We start from the raw sequence: 15,907 nt of genomic DNA on the forward strand, positions 1-15,907 counted from the left end.
TGCGAGCAGTGGGCAGGGTGGGTCTTGGGGGAGAGGGCAGAGAGGTGTGAGCAGTGGGCGGGGTGAGTCTCAGGAGAGGGGCAGAGAGGTGTGGGCGGTGGGCAGGGCAGGTCTGATAGCTGATAGGTCAGTGGTCCAGTCCCCTCACAGATGACCCCCTCCCTCTGGGACAGGGCGGGTCTGAGCTCTCAAACCAAATGCTTCATTGTGGTTGCTAGAACCTCTGGGTGGCTCATTTAGTTTATGTCGGGGGTTGAGTCCTGCGTTGTGCACCATGTCTGAGAATGAAAATCCCAAACCACCCTATGAAATAACGAAAGCAGCAGGCCATGTTTTTGTCACTGCCCCAAAGCAGACAGACGAATGGAGAAATGCCATTGAGTCCAGGATTTACCATTTCCACTTGTTAAACTCCCTCCCAACCTTCTGGGCTCCTAGAGCAGGGTACTGAGCCTGGGCCGAGACACGTACACTGCAACTTTAAAGTCCAAGCCGCATGGCCCTGATTAATCCGACACGGGCCAGCCGTGGGTGTTTCAGTGCACTGTAGACGTATCCTAACATTATGTCTACACTGCGATTAAACACCCCGGGCACCTGTCGCAAAGCCCAAGTCAGCTGACTCAGGGTTTTCGGGCTTGGGCTGCAGGACTATAAAATGACAGTGCAGGTAAATGGGCTTGAGCCCAACCTCTGAGCACTCAGGAGGGGTGAGCGTTTCCGTACCCAGGCTTCAACATGAACACAAATAACTGCACCACAGTGTTTAGCCCCACAGCTTTAACTCCATGAGGATATGAGGAGAAAGCTAAGGCCAGCAGACATAGGGCCAATAAGGAGTTTTTAAATACTAAGTGTAAGCAGGGTCTGAACGAGTTCCCCCCTCACGTCTAGCGATGAGCTGGGGAAAGACTTCAGGAACAGACCGTGTTTGCGGAGAGATGCCTACTCTGCCTAGGTATGCAGCATGATGGTGTGGGGTTACAAATCACTTTAGGGTTGAGTAGAATGAAATGTTGTTATCCTTCCTGTCTGAGTCAAGGTCAGCAGAACATACCTAGTCCGTCCTGATTGAGGAGTAGATGGGTGAGGAATACCTTTTATTGGACTGCATAGAAGTGATTGAGGACATCACCCTACATCAGTGCTCCCCAAGCTTTTCACATTGTGCCCTCTTATCCGTATCTGTGGTCACTCAGAAGCCACGGTTGAGAACCAGGGCTGGGAGCAGTGCCGTGGCTTCCTGGGGAGAGGAATGCGGACACGGGTAAGGGGGTTGAGGCTGGGCCAGAAGCCAGGGACCCAGGCTGTGGGTGTGGTTGGGGTGGGGTCGGGGAAGAGCTGGGGCAGAGTGGGGCTGAGTGGTGCTCCCTCCCTACCCTCCATGGGAGATGGCTCAGGCCCTGAGGTGCCCCCATAAACGTTCCTCTTTGCCCCTCTAGGAGTCATGCCCCACATTTCGGGGACCACTGCACTAAACTGAACCCTTAGGGTGACCAGATCACCCGGGTTAAATATCGGGATGTGGGAGGGGGCAGAGGGGGAAAAAATGGTGGGAGAGCAAAAAAAAAATAACAACCACCCCCCCTTTTCCTCCTCCCTCCACAAGCGCTATTGGTCGGGACATCGGACAAACAAGCAAATATCAGGACAGTCCCGATAAAATTGGGACATCTGGTCACCCTATGAACCCTCCTCGCTAAGGCCTTGGCTACACTTGAGAATTACAGCACAATAAAGCCGCCCCCAGCACTGTAACTCACTCCCCGTCCACACTGGCAAGGCACGTACAGCGCTGTATCTCCGCGGCTACAGCGCTGCTTGTACTGCACCTCCCCGAGAGGAATAAAGAGTATTGCGCTGCCGCTGCTGCTCTGCGGCGCCAGTGTAGCCACCAAATACGCTCTGATTGGCCTCCAGAAGTATTCGTTAGTATCCCACAATGCCTGTTCTAGCCACTCTGGTCATCAGTTCAAACTCTACTGCCCTGACCTCAGGTGACCAACCATCAGACCCGCCCTTTATATTCCCCGGGAATTTTAAAAATCTCCTTCCTGTTTGCTCAGCCAGGTGTGTAGTGCTATCAGCGAATCTTTCCAGGTGACCATGCCTCCACGTGCCAAGTGAGCCCCAGCATGGAGCAATGGCAAGTTGCTGGACCTCATCAGTGTTTGGGGGGAGGAAGCTGTCCAGTCGTCGGAATTACGATACCTTTGGGCACATATCAAGGGCCATGATGGAAAGGGGCCATGACCGGAACGCACTGCAGTGCAGGATTAAAGTGAAGGAGCTGCGGAGTGCCTACCGCAAAGCCCGCGAGGCAAACGGCCGCTCCGGTGCTCCCCCCGTGACCTGCCGATTCTACAAAGAGCTGGACGCGATACTCGGGGGTGACCCCACCTCCACTCTGAGCACCACCATGGATACTTCAGAGTGGGGGAGGAGGAGGAAAGCGGGAGTGAGGGTGCTGGGGTGGGGGAAGACACCCCGGAATCCCTGGACGCATGCAGCCAGGAGCTCTTCTCGAGCCAGGAGGAAGGTAGCCAGTCGCAGCGGCCGATACTTGGTGGAGGACAAACAGAAGAGCAGGTTCCTGGTAAGCGGCCTTTTTGGGGGGGAAGGAATTTTTCGGTGCGGGCTCTTTGGGAGAGGAGGGTTAGTCATGCATGCCTAGATGCGGAATAGTGCATTGATGTGGTCTATCTCATCGTGGTAATCGGCCTCAGTAATCTCTTTGAAAGTCTCATCCAGAACGTGAGCAATGCGCTTGCGCAGGTTTCTTGGGAGAGCCACTATGGTCCTTGTCCCAGCCAGGCTAACGTGTCTGTGCCACTGTGCCGTGAGGGGCGGGGGGACCATTGCTGCACACAGGCAAGCGTCATATGGGCCAGGGCGGAAGCCGCATTGCAGTAGAAGACCGTCCCTTGCTCCCAGGTCATCCTCAGCAGCGAGATATCTTCCAGGACGAACTCCTGTGGAAAATGTTGGGACAGTGTTCAGTGTAGGTGCCCCCTGCAGCTGTTGGCTCTCCCCAAGGCACAGAAACCCAGAGGACAGTACAGCCGTGAAACAATCAGTCCCCCTTACTCACCATTTTAGGGCTCCCGTGGGTTATATGCGCTCTCGTTGGGACGGGAAAATTATGCTATTGTGTAGACTGTGTGTTCCCTCCTTAAGTGCGGGGGAATCATTACTCTGGTATAAACAATGCTGCCTCTGTTAAGTGTTGCATTTTGCCTTTATAGATGCAACCTTGAGACCTCAGCCGTCTGTGTTATCACCGGCTGAAAGACTGCGAAAATTCAGGAAGAGATTGTGAAAAAGCAAAGAAGACATGTTGAAAGAAGTGATGCAGCAATCTCTTAAAGAGAATCAAAAAGCACAGGAGTGGAGGGAGAGCGAAAGCAGGATCCGCCAGGAGCACCGGCAGCAAGGCACAGACCAGCTGATAAGCATCATGGAACGCCAAGTGGACTGTATCCAGGTGGCTAATCTTGAAATTAAAATCTCACTCCAAAGGAATTAGAGTGGGGGAATATGTGAGAGAAATAGCATGTACGAGAAGAGAGACCCAGTATGGACTGTAATTATTTCTATTTAAAATGGAATTTATTTGAATAAATTTTAAAATAAAACTTCTTTTAAGAGGAAAATTACTTGAGACAAGATGTGTAATCTTTTACCCATCCCCCATAGTGCTGATGTGTTTTTGTTTGTCTCTCCTCCGGTGGTTGCTTTTTAATAAAAGAATGCTTTCAAACCAAAACTAATCTTTATTCCATTAGTTGAAAGCAAACAGAGCCCTGCAAAGCAACAGGCAATTTTCTTAAACCTTCATAGTGCATCGTCTGCACCAATAACAATCCCCTCCTAGCATTACAAGCACTGCACTGCTGTACATAGCAACAAATATTAGTGGCTTCCAGCTTCAGATTACTGCCTCAAGGTATCCCTGATCCTTATGGCTCCGCTCCTCTAACAGCCCTGGTCTCTGGCTGTTCAAATTCAGCCTCCAGGTGCTGAGCCTCAGTGGTCCAGCCCTGAGTGAAGCCTTCACCCTTCCCTCCAGAAATAGACGGCCAAAAGCACACTCAATAGTCATTCTGCACTTGCTCAGCCTGTTGTTGAACTGCTCCTTGCTGCTGTCAAGGTGCCCCATGTATGGCTTCATAAGCCACAGCACTAAGGGGTAGGCAGGGTCTCTCAGGGTCACAATGGGCATTTTGACTTCGCCTACACTGATCTTCTGATCCAGGAAGAAAGTCTCTGCTTCCAGCTTCTTGAACAGGCCAGTGTTCTGAAAGATGCACCTTACCAGGCCAGACTGCATTAATGTCTGTGAAATGCCCACGGTGATCCACAAGTGCCCGGAGAACCACAGAGAAGTACCTTTCTGATTAATGTACGCCGTGACTGGTATTGTGCCAGAACTGGAGTACGTGTGCCATCTATCGCCCTCCGCAGTTAGGGAAGCCCATTTGTGCAAAGCCATCCACAATGTCGTACACGCTGCCCTGAGCCACAGTCTTTCGGAGCTGGATGTAATTAATGGCCCTGCACACTTTTGTCAACACATGTCCAACGGTCAACTTTCCCACCTCAAACTGATTAGTGACCGATAGGTAGCAGTCTGGAGTAGCCAGCTTCCACAGTGCAATTGCCACGCACTTCTCCAATAACTGGGCAGCTCTCATTCTCGTGTCCTTGCACTGCAGGTTTGGGGCAAACTCATCAGAGAGTCCCATGAATGTGTCTTTCCTCATCCGAAAGCTCTGCAGCCACTGCTCGTCATCCCAGATGTGCATGATACAGGTGAGGAATCGTTTCCATGTTCTTTCTACAGGTGCTAATGCGGAGAGTGGACTAGATGGCCCATCTGAGGGAAGGGAGCAGAAGGAGACTCCACCGATTGGAAGGCAAAAGATGCACTGTCCTAGGGATGGGGGTTCCACGACCACCACTCCCAAGAGGAGGAGGAGGGTGGTGGTGGTCGGGGACTCCCTCCTCAGGGGGACTGAGTCATCTATCTGCCGCCCTGACCGGGAAAACCGAGAGGTCTGCTGCTTGCCAGGAGCTAGGATACACGATGTGGCGGAGAGACTGCCGAGACTCATCAAGCCCTCGGATCGCTACCCCTTCCTGCTTCTCCACGTGGGCACCAATGATACTGCCAAGAATGACCTTGAGCGGATCACTGCAGACTACGTGGCTCTGGGAAGAAGGATAAAGGAGTTTGAGGCGCAAGTGGTGTTCTCGTCCATCCTCCCTGTGCAAGGAAAAGGCCGGGGTAGAGACCGTCGAATCGTGGAAGTCAACGAATGGCTACGCAGGTGGTGTCGGAGAGAAGGCTTTGGATTCTTCGACCATGGGATGGTGTTCCAAGAAGAAGGAGTGCTAGGCAGAGACGGGCTCCACCTAACGAAGAGAGGGAAGAGCATCTTCGCCAGCAGGCTGGCTAACCTAGTGAGGAGGGCTTTAAACTAGGTTCACCGGGGGAAGGAGACCAAAGCCCTGAGGTAAGTGGGGAAATGGGATCCTGGGAGGAAGCACAAGTAGGAGAGCGCAACAGGGGAGGACTCCTGTCTCATGCTGAGAAAGAGGGACGATCGTTGAGTTATCTTAAGTGCCTATACACAAATGCAAGAAGCCTGGGAAACAAGCAGGGAGAACTGAAAGTCCTGGCACAGTTAGGGAACTATGATGTGATTGGAATAACAGAGACTTGGTGGGATAACTCACATGACTGGAGTACTGTCATGGATGGATATAAACTGTTCAGGAAGGACAGGCAGGGCAGAAAAGGTGGGGGAGTTGCGTTGTATGTAAGAGAGGAGTATGACTGCTCAGAGCTCCGGTATGATACTGCAGAAAAACCTGAGAGTCTCTGGATAAAGTTGAGAAGTGTGAGCAACAAGGGTGATGTCGTGGTTGGAGTCTGCTATAGACCACCAGACCAGGGGGATGAGGTGAACGAGGCTTTCTTCTGGCAACTAGCAGAAGTTGCTAGATCACAGGCCCTGGTTCTCATGGGAGACTTTAATCACCCTGATATCTGCTGGGAGAGCAATACAGCGGTGCACAGGCAATCCAGGAAATTTTTGGAAAGTGTAGGGGACAATTTCCTGGTGCAAGTGCTGGAGGAACCAACTAGGGGCAAAGCTTTTCTTGACCTGCTCCTCACAAACAGGGAAGAACTAGTAGGGGAAGCAAAAGTGGATGGGAACCTGGGAGGCAGTGACCATGAGATGGTCGAGTTCAGGATCCTGACACAAGGAAGAAAGGAGAGCAGCAGAATACGGACCCTGGACTTCAGAAAAGCAGACTTTGACTCCCTCAGGGAACAGATGGGCAGGATCCCCTGGGAGAATAACATGAAGGGCAAAGGGGTCCAGGAGAGCTGGCTGTATTTTAAAGAATCCTTATTGAGGTTGCAGGAACAAACCATCCCGATGTGTAGAAAGAATAGTAAATATGGCAGGCGACCAGCTTGGCTAAACAGTGAAATCCTTGCTGATCTTAAACGCAAAAAAGAGGCTTATAAGGAGTGGAAGATTGGACAAATGACCAGGGAGGAGTATAAAAATATTGCTCAGGCGTGCAGGAGTGAAATCAGGAAGGCCAAATCACACTTGGAGTTGCAGTTAGCAAGAGATGTTAAGAGTAACAAGAAGGGTTTCTTCAGGTATGTTAGCAACAAGAAGAAAATCAAGGAAAGTGTGGGCCCCTTACTGAATGAGGGAGGCAACCTAGTGACCGAGGATGTGGAAAAAGCTAATGTACTCAATGATTTTTTTGCCTCTGTCTTCACGCACAAGGTCAGCTCCCAGATTGCTGCACTGGGCAGTACAGCATGGGGAGAAGGTGACCAACCCTCTGTGGAGAAAGAAGTGGTTCGGGACTATTTAGAAAAACTGGACGTGCACAAGTCCATGGGGCCAGATGCGCTGCATCCGAGGGTGCTAAAGGAGTTGGCGGGTGAGATTGCAGAGCCATTAGCCATTATTTTTGAAAACTCATGGCGATCGGGGGAGGTCCCAGATGACTGGAAAAAGGCTAATGTAGTTCCCATCTTTAAAAAAGGGAAGAAGGAGGATCCGGGGAACTACAGGCCAGTCAGCCTCACCTCAGTCCCTGGAAAAATCATGGAGCAGGTCCTCAAGGAATCAATTATGAAACATTTAGAGGAGAGGAAAGTGATCAGGAACAGTCAGCATGGATTCACGAAGGGGAAGTCGTGCCTGACTAACCTAATTGCCTTCTATGATGAGATAACTGGCTCTGTGGATGAGGGGAAAGCAGTGGATGTGTTATTTCTTGACTTTAGCAAAGCTTTTGATACTGTCTCCCACAGTATTCTTGCCACCAAGTTAAAGAAGTATGGGCTGGATGAATGGACTGTAAGGTGGATAGAAAGCTGGCTAGATCGTCGGGCTCAACGGGTAGTGATCAATGGCTCCATGTCTAGTTGGCAGCCGGTTTCAAGTGGAGTGCCCCAAGGGTCGGTCCTGGGGCCGGTTTTGTTTAATATCTTTATTAATGATCTGGAGGATGGTGTGGACTGCACTCTCAGCAAGTTTGCAGATGACACGAAACTAGGAGGCGTGGTAGATACACTAGAGGGTAGGGATCGGATACAGAGGGACCTAGACAAATTAGAGGATTGGGCAGAAAAAAACCTGATGAGGTTCAACAAGGACAAGTGCAGAGTCCTGCACTTAGGACGGAAGAATCCCATGCACTGCTACAGACTAGGGACCGAATGGCTAGGTAGCAGTTCTGCTGAAAAGGACCTAGGGGTCACAGTGGACGAGAAGCTGGATATGAGTCAACAGTGTGCTCTTGTTGCCAAGAAGGCTAACGGCATTTTGGGCTGTATAAGTAGGGGCATTGCCAGCAGATCGAGGAACGTGATCGTTCCCCTTTATTCGACATTGGTGAGGCCTCATCTGGAATACTGTGTCCAGTTTTGGTCCCCACACTACAAGAAGGATGTGGAAAAATTGGAAAGAGTCCAGCGGAGGGCAACAAAAATGATTAGGGGTCTGGAGCACATGACTTATGAGGAGAGGCTGAGAGAACTGGGATTGTTTAGTCTCCAGAAGAGAAGAATGAGGGGGGATTTGATAGCAGCCTTCAACTACCTGAAGGGGGGTTCCAAAGAGGATGGAGCTCGGCTGTTCTCAGTGGTGGCAGATGACAGAACAAGGAGCAATGGTCTCAAGTTGCAGTGGGGGAGGTCCAGGTTGGATATCAGGAAAAACTATTTCACTAGGAGGGTGGTGAAACACTGGAATGGGTTACCTAGGGAGGTGGTGGAGTCTCCTTCCTTGGAGGTTTTTAAGGCCCGGCTTGACAAAGCCCTGGCTGGGATGATTTAGCTGGGAATTGGTCCTGCTTTGAGCAGGGGGCTGGACTAGATGACCTCTTGAGGTCCCTTCCAACTCTGATATTCTATGATTCTATGATTCTATGATGATTGATCCCACCACTCAGTGGTTGTTTCCCAAGCCCAAAAGCAGCAATCCACTGTGGTCAGCTCCTCCATGAATGCCATAAGCAATCTCGTGTCATAGCTACTACACATGGTGTGATCGATGTTGAACTCCTCTTGCCTTTGTAGTTTAAGGAATAACTCCACTGCCACTTGTGATGTGTTAATAAGAGGGAGCAACATATTGGTCAACAGTGCGGGATCCATTCCTGCTGCCCGAAGAGGCAGAATGCGCAGTACACCAACCATTGAAAGATGGCGCCAAATGTGAATGGAAGCACAGGGATTGCTGGGATGCGAAGCAATGCATCTCGGGGCATTGGGACAGGACCCAGGATGCCCCACGGACCCCCTCTGCCTTCCCACAACTCTTAGCGGCATAAGAGGAAGAGATGCTCAGTGGGATACTGAGTGCACTGCTCGGAATACCACTGCAAGTGCCACAAGTGTGAACACGCTATTGCGCAGGCAGCTGACAGTGTGAACACACAATAGCGGTTTCCCTTCAGCGCTCTCTGAGCCGCACTGTAACTCCCGGTGCTGTAACTCTGCCAGTGTAGACATAGCTTCAGAGAGACTGACTGCCAGGATCCCAGGACTGATCCCCTCTGGGGAATGAAGCACAAAGGCGACAGTCTATGCAGCCTTCACAAGTCTCCTGTACCTGAAAAGCCTGCTAGCCCAACGTGCTGGAGCATCTATGCCAGTACCTGGTTCCCAAACTGCAGCTACAGTTCCTACTCCAGGTGAATCCAAAGACTGAGAGGTGCAGAGACCCAACCCCTTATAATCTTAGAAATGTTTTGTTCCTTTTTCTATTTTTTTCTCTGTTTCTTTTTATGAAGTTGGAGACCTCCCAGCCTTTCTATTAGATTGGGGTGTAACAGTGCGGCTCAGTGGGTGTGTGTGTGTGAACGCCTCTGAAATCTACAAAGGGAAGATGCTAGGAAAAATGGTTCCCCAAATCTTAATAGCCTTAAAACTCTGCCCTATGAAATGACTGAATGCATGCTCCTCACTCCTCCTGCACCCCCAGCCCCTGTCCCAGCCCGGAGCCTGCTCCCAGCACACAAACTTCCTCCCAGAACCTGCACCCCTAACCCCCTCCTACACTCCCAGCCCAGAGCCTGCACCCAAACTGCCTCCCAGAGCCTGCACCCCCAGCCCAGAGCCTGCACCCAAACTCCCTGCAAGAGCCTGCAGCCCTCATCCCCGCCGGAACCCCTGCCCCACCCCAGAGCCTGCTCCCAGCACCCAAACTCCTTCCCAGAGCCTGCACCCCCATCCCCAAACTCCCTCCCAGAGCCTGCACCTCCCATCCCCAAACTGCCTCCCAGAGCCTGCACCCCCAGCCCAGAGCCTGCACCCCCAGCCCATCCTGCACCCCTGCACCAGCCCAGAGCCTGCACCCAGCACCCAAACTCCATCCCAGAGCCTGAACCCCCACCCCTTCCCACACACCCCATCCAGCCCCCAATCTCCTTCCCAGAGCCTGCACCTCCTCCCTCTGCACCCCCTCCCATCCCCAAGCTCAATCCCAGAGCCTGCACCCCAACCCTTCCCACACCTCCCCTCCTTCCCTCAAACTCCCTCCCAGAGCCTGCACCCCTCACCCTCCTACATCCCCACCACTTGCCCCCAACCAGAGCCTGCACCCAAACTCTGTCCCATAGCCTGCACCCCCACCGCCCTGTCCCAGCCCAGAGCCTGCTCCCAGCACCCAAACTCCGTCTGAGCACCTGCACCCCCACCCCCTCCGCACACACCCCCTCCTGCTGCCAAACTCCCTCCCACAGCCTGCACCCAAACTCCCTCCTTGAGCCTACACCTCTCACCCCCTCCTGCACCCCGCACCTCCTGTCCCAGCCCAGAGCGTGCACCCAGCACCCAAACTCCATCCCAGAGCTTGCACGCCAAACCCCTTCCCCCACCCAAACTCCCTCCCAGAGCCCAACCTCTCACCCCTTCTGCACCCAAACTCCCTCCCAGTGCCTGCACCCTGCACCCCTCCTGCACCCCAGATCTCCTTCCCCCACCCAAAGTCCCTCCCAGAGCCTTAGGCAGATAGGGTGTGCAGTTTGGGGGGATGGGCTCTGGTCATTCTGGGCACCACCAAAATTTCTACAAACCTGCCACCCCTGTTGTCCACTGCACTCCTTGGTTCTCTCCAGCTGCTTTTTTCTATCCCATCTCTTCTCTTTTCTCTCTTTCCCCGCTCCCCTTTGTTTTCTATGGGACCTGGCCCCATAGTTCTATGTTGTGCAATATCATGTTTAACTTTCCAAATCAGCTGGGGCCTGGAGAATATTCCCAGGTGGTTGTTCCCTATGTAGATTGCAGTGATCTCTGGTGTGTCCTCATGGGGAACCAGTTCACAAAAAACAGCCAGGAGCTGGTCCCAGTTCATCCCCCATCTGTTGTGTGGAGAGAAAATTGCCTCCAGGCCAGGCCCAGCTGCAAACTCCTGGCTGAATTACAGGCTGCCTTGGAAGCCCACTGCACAATGCTGTGCCCACAAATCCATATCCCAGCCACAGGTGTACTTCATATAATCTAAATGAGAGACATGGGGAAGGAAGGAAACAGGGTTAAAACCTGTGGTGCTTATGGCCCACCACATGCATTGGCCTCCCCTCAGGCAGGGAACTGATAGGCCCTTCTGCCAGTTGGTGTTGGCAGCAACAAGGGTTGGGTTCAATGTCTAGGGGAGAGAGTAGCAGAGACGCAGGAGGAGAGAGAGTCCCGAGAGAGGAAGCAGCTGGAGGGAAGCAATGAATGCAGAGTGCAAACCAATCAGCTGAGAGTCTCTCAGGAGTCCTGAAATGGCAGTAGCTGCAGGTCCCATGGTGTAACGATCAGCCCTCAGGACTCTGAATCCTGAAATCTGCGTTCAATCTCTGTAGGATCTCCAGGTGCTGTGTTGCTTTGCTGTACAGCCTTGGAGCTCAACATGCTTGACTTCCCTGTTCCTAGATGTACCAGAGTGAGTTTTTTCCTTCCTGCTGCGTGAGTGACGCCCACTAGAGCTAGGGCTTTGGTCTGGCTGGTTCAATAGGTTGGGGCCCTAGAATTTAAGTCTGATGTGAGATTCCTGCAGGTTGACCTGATGGTTGTGTTTATTGCTGCTTCACCTGATCCCCACAATTTGGTCCTTGTACCTGCAGCTGCCACGCTTTTCCTCCTGCCCACATGGCACTAAAGGGGAGCAGTACCAGGGCCAGGCTTATTAGTCAGGAATGGGCAGGAGAGAGAGAGAGAGTCCCAGGCTGGAGCCCAACACACCTTTCCTCCTCTGGGCCCTAGAGCAGAGGCAGCTGTTGCTGAGAGCTCTAAGGGAAGGCTTAAATGCCACAGAGCAACCGAGGACAGGGCAAGAGGAGGGGAGGGCCATGCCCATGAGTGAATTCAGAGAGTAGTTGATTACCATTCTACATGCACATTTATAAAAATGTGCAGATACTATGTTGCTGAATATGATAAATTTCATAGACTGTTAAAGAGCACATCTTTATATAAATGATACCCAGAAATTGCTGATATCAATATCAACTGTCAATTTCCCTGTATAAGCAGACATCCATAGAAATATCAATATTTGGCCTTATAGGAACAATGACGCTTCCCTCTACCGCAAATAAAGGAGAAATGTTGTCATGTCTTACATAAATTTTCACCTCACAGATAACTTACATGTTTCTCACTGTCCTGAGTTCCACGGGACATGGGGAAGCTCTAGGAGACGGCTCCCCTTGGGATCATGTATTACATGGACCTAAAGGCTGGGGGAAACCAGACCCAACCTGAAGCCAGGAATACCAATTCCTAGAAGCTCCCTCCTATAGAGAACTCAACTGAAGGGTCGTGAAGAAGCTGGATGTTAGGTAATTTTGCTGAGTGCTTAATGCGATGGATCAGAAATTCATTGGTGTGTCCCCACACAGGTGGAAATGCTGCTGAATATGAAATTCCTTGTCTCTTCTGTTTTTAGTGCTGTAATATTAGTGCCAAATTTGCAACTCACAAACATACTCTCTCTCTCACACACACACATACACACACACACACACACACACACACACACACACACACACACATTTTTAAAGAAAATCCTTGCAAGAAGTCAAAAGTGCTTGCTGGATCTCACTGCTCTGCTTGATAGAATCCAAACACAAGCTGAACTTGTCAGGCATAGGTCAGGGCTGGCAGGGAGTCGGGTGTGGAATGGTTTCAATTACACAGACAGGCACTAGTGACAAAGTTCCAGAATGTATGGGAGTGTAAAGCTGGTGGGTCAATGTTACACTCCCCTCCCAGCTGTCATTGTCTGTCTACGAGAGGTGCAAATCTCATCTCTAATATGGCACATTCTGCCGAATGTGAGAGGTACCTTCATTTATGCTCCCTGAGGTTTGATCTCTGTTTTGTGCACTGTGTCTGTGAATGAAAATTATAGACTACCGTATTCAAGAAAAAATGCATCAGCATGTGCTTGCCCTGACCACCGACAGAGAAATGCCACTGAGTTGAAGATAATGATGTTCCTCTGTACTACATAAGGACTGGCTACAGAGCTTGCTTACACACACACCAGATGCGTTCAGCATTAGATCTTTTAATGCTGTACCAGTTCATTTAAAGGAGGTATTTTACACACAGTGCCACCTTGTGGCTGATTAATGCTAAACTCTAGTATACTAAAGGGTGCACTGCAGGCCCTCTAGGATATTTGCCTATCACCCTTCTCTGGCTTCTGTCCCAAACCCCGGCAGAGCAACGAGACTGGCATTTGTAGATTCCCACTCACAGCCCAGTCAGATCATACATTCTATAGCCTGGAGAGTTTGTTTTCTTCATTCAGAGGTCTTCTCTCCCTGTGCAGCCAGCAGTAATGCTTGATGATCCTAACACACACGACCCCTCTCTTGTCAGAAGAGACCTCACTAGAAGTGTGGAGAATAGTTGCCCACCTAGAGCAGGGACAGTTGTAGTGATATGATCTAGCTGAATGAGAAAAGGATTAGAAAACACAACTTGTAGGGATAGACTAAAGGAGCTCAATCTATTTAGCTTAAGACAAAGAAGGTTAAGGGGTGACTTGATCCCAATCTATAAATATCTAAATATCTAAGTAGGGAACAAATATTTAATACTGGGCTCCTCAATGTAGTAGAGAAAGGTATAACAAGATACAATGGCTGGAAGTTGAAGCTAGACCAATTCAGCCTGGCGATAAGGTGTATATTTTGAACCATGAGAGTAACTAACCATTGGAATAACTTACAAGGGTCGTGGTGGATTCTCTAAATTCTTAAATTGAGATTGCATGTTTTGCTAAGAGATCTGCTCGAAGAGTTATTCTGGGGATGTTCAATGGCCCATGTTATACAGGACTACATGATTATAACTCCCTGGTCTTGGTAGTGTCAAATGAGAAGAATGCTCATATCAAGACTTCAAGTCAAGCTTTTGGTTCCAAGCTATAGAAAGAGGGACTATGAAGCAGAAATGAATAGTGAGTGCCCTTAGTGCTCCTGCTGATGTGCACAGACAAAGTGTGAAGGAATAGTTGCAAATGTTTTTGCTCCATGGGCATCTGCTGAACTAATCGAACTAACCTGAAAAACGTTGAATGTGTGTCACTGTCGGTGCATTGAATCACAGATATGTGAAATTGCTTCCTCTCTTGGATCACAATTTCAAGGTTTATGAAGGCAGTTTGTGTCTGCAAACTAAACCTGTGTATTGTGTCAAACTTAAAGAAGAAACATCAGAACTTATAATGAGATAATAAATGTTCTGAATAAGTATGGAAGCAGATAATACAAAGACAAACTTTGGTGTTCGATACAGACATAGAAGAGAACATTTGCACATTAAAGTAAGGACAAGCTTAAAAAGGGAAGTGACAGGCCTTGGATGTCCTGCTCACATCGTGCACATCTTGCTGGCCGACAGGGATTTTAGGGTGCAGCAGCACAAGGAGCGAGAAGGGCGAACCTTGGCAGCCAACTCCCCCACATGCGGGAAAACGGCTTTAGCTGCTGGCCCCGTGGACTAAGTCACCAGGCCTCCAGCTTGCCCCATTCGACCCAATGGGTTGATCTTCTGGCTAGAATTATTTGTGGTGGGGTTTCCCCCCAACAGAACCCCACAGGGGTTCAGGGTCCTCTCCAGCACAGGCCACACAGGAAGGCTTAATCCTTGAGCTGCAGCACATGCTGGGCAGGCTTAAGGCTGGGCTCCGCAAGACAGGAGAGAAGAGAAAGACTCGGCCCCCAGAGGGGCAGGCTGGGGCTTCCTGGATTCGATTTGCTCACAGCCTGCCCCCACTCCCAAGTCACCAATGGCACCCCCAGCTCAGCCCACCACAGCAGACCATCTCGGCCAGAAAGGACCCCACTCGGACTAACGGTTGCTTCTTTTCCTTCCACCCAGAACCCTGCTTCTGGCCAATACATTGCTGTAGATTGTTGTCCATTTCCTGCCTTGATAATTCAGACACTCCCTTTCCTGTCATACTGGCAGCACATCAGTGATTGCAATAGCAGGGGGCAGGTTTTCTCTGAGGCACTGAGCTTTGCCAGGGGGTTGATGGCTCCTTTCTTTCCTCACCCTGGAGTAAACTCAGCTTTTTATTCCATCCTTGATGTTTTATGGAATAATAATAGCAGCAGGAAGAAAGAGGTGGGTAGGGTGGGTCTCAGGGGAGGGGGCAGAGAGGTGTGGGTTGTGGGCAGACCTTGGGGTAGAGGCACGAGCAGCAGGTGAGGAGGCCTCGGGGGAGGAAAGGATCAAGTGAAAGGCGGACCAGCAGGCCTCAGCCAAAGAGGAAGAGCAGGGGAGGTAAGTGGCCAAACGGGAGTGACGGTGGAGTACAGGTGGGGCCTCAGAGTGAGGCGAAAAAGCGGGGTGGAGTGGGGGGCAGTGCCACAGTCTGGGTACCGATGGCCCCCCCACTTCTAGGGAGCTTCCAGTGCTCATGCCCAGCCTCCCCAAATGCAAGAGTCATGGGCCACCTATTCCCTGGGTCTTCACTAACCAAGCGTCTCCCCAAGCTATGTTGATGGGAGAAGCCCTCCTGTTGACACAGTGCTATCTACACTCGGGTTGATATAACTGCATTGCTCAGGGGGGTATATTTTTTACACCCCTAAGTATTGTAGTTACATGACCTAATTTTGTAGCATAGACCTGTGCAAAGAAACACACACACATCTTGGAAGTAAAACTTCACGTGCTCCTCTGCTTTACAGAATCCAAACACAAGCAACGCTTGTCAGGCCCCTGTGGGGGGTTGGCAGGGAGTCAGGTATGGACAGACACAAAATTTTTACACTAGGAAGGCACCATGGCTTAGCTGGCTAAAGCGCCTGTCTTGTAAACAGGAAATCCTGGGTTCAACTCCCAGTGGTGCCT

The 15,907-nt window shown here is 50.8% G+C and overlaps 1 non-coding gene across 1 annotated transcript; it reads left to right on the plus strand.

Moving 5' to 3' along the window:
- The first annotated feature begins 15,833 nt into the window (after positions 1 to 15,833).
- On the plus strand, positions 15,834 to 15,907 carry TRNAT-UGU (transfer RNA threonine (anticodon UGU)). Its single transcript has one exon. It is a non-coding gene; the product is annotated as a tRNA-Thr (tRNA).

Source organism: Malaclemys terrapin, chromosome 15, assembly GCF_027887155.1.
Source record: "Malaclemys terrapin pileata isolate rMalTer1 chromosome 15, rMalTer1.hap1, whole genome shotgun sequence".
NCBI classification, from domain to species: Eukaryota; Metazoa; Chordata; order Testudines; family Emydidae; genus Malaclemys; species Malaclemys terrapin.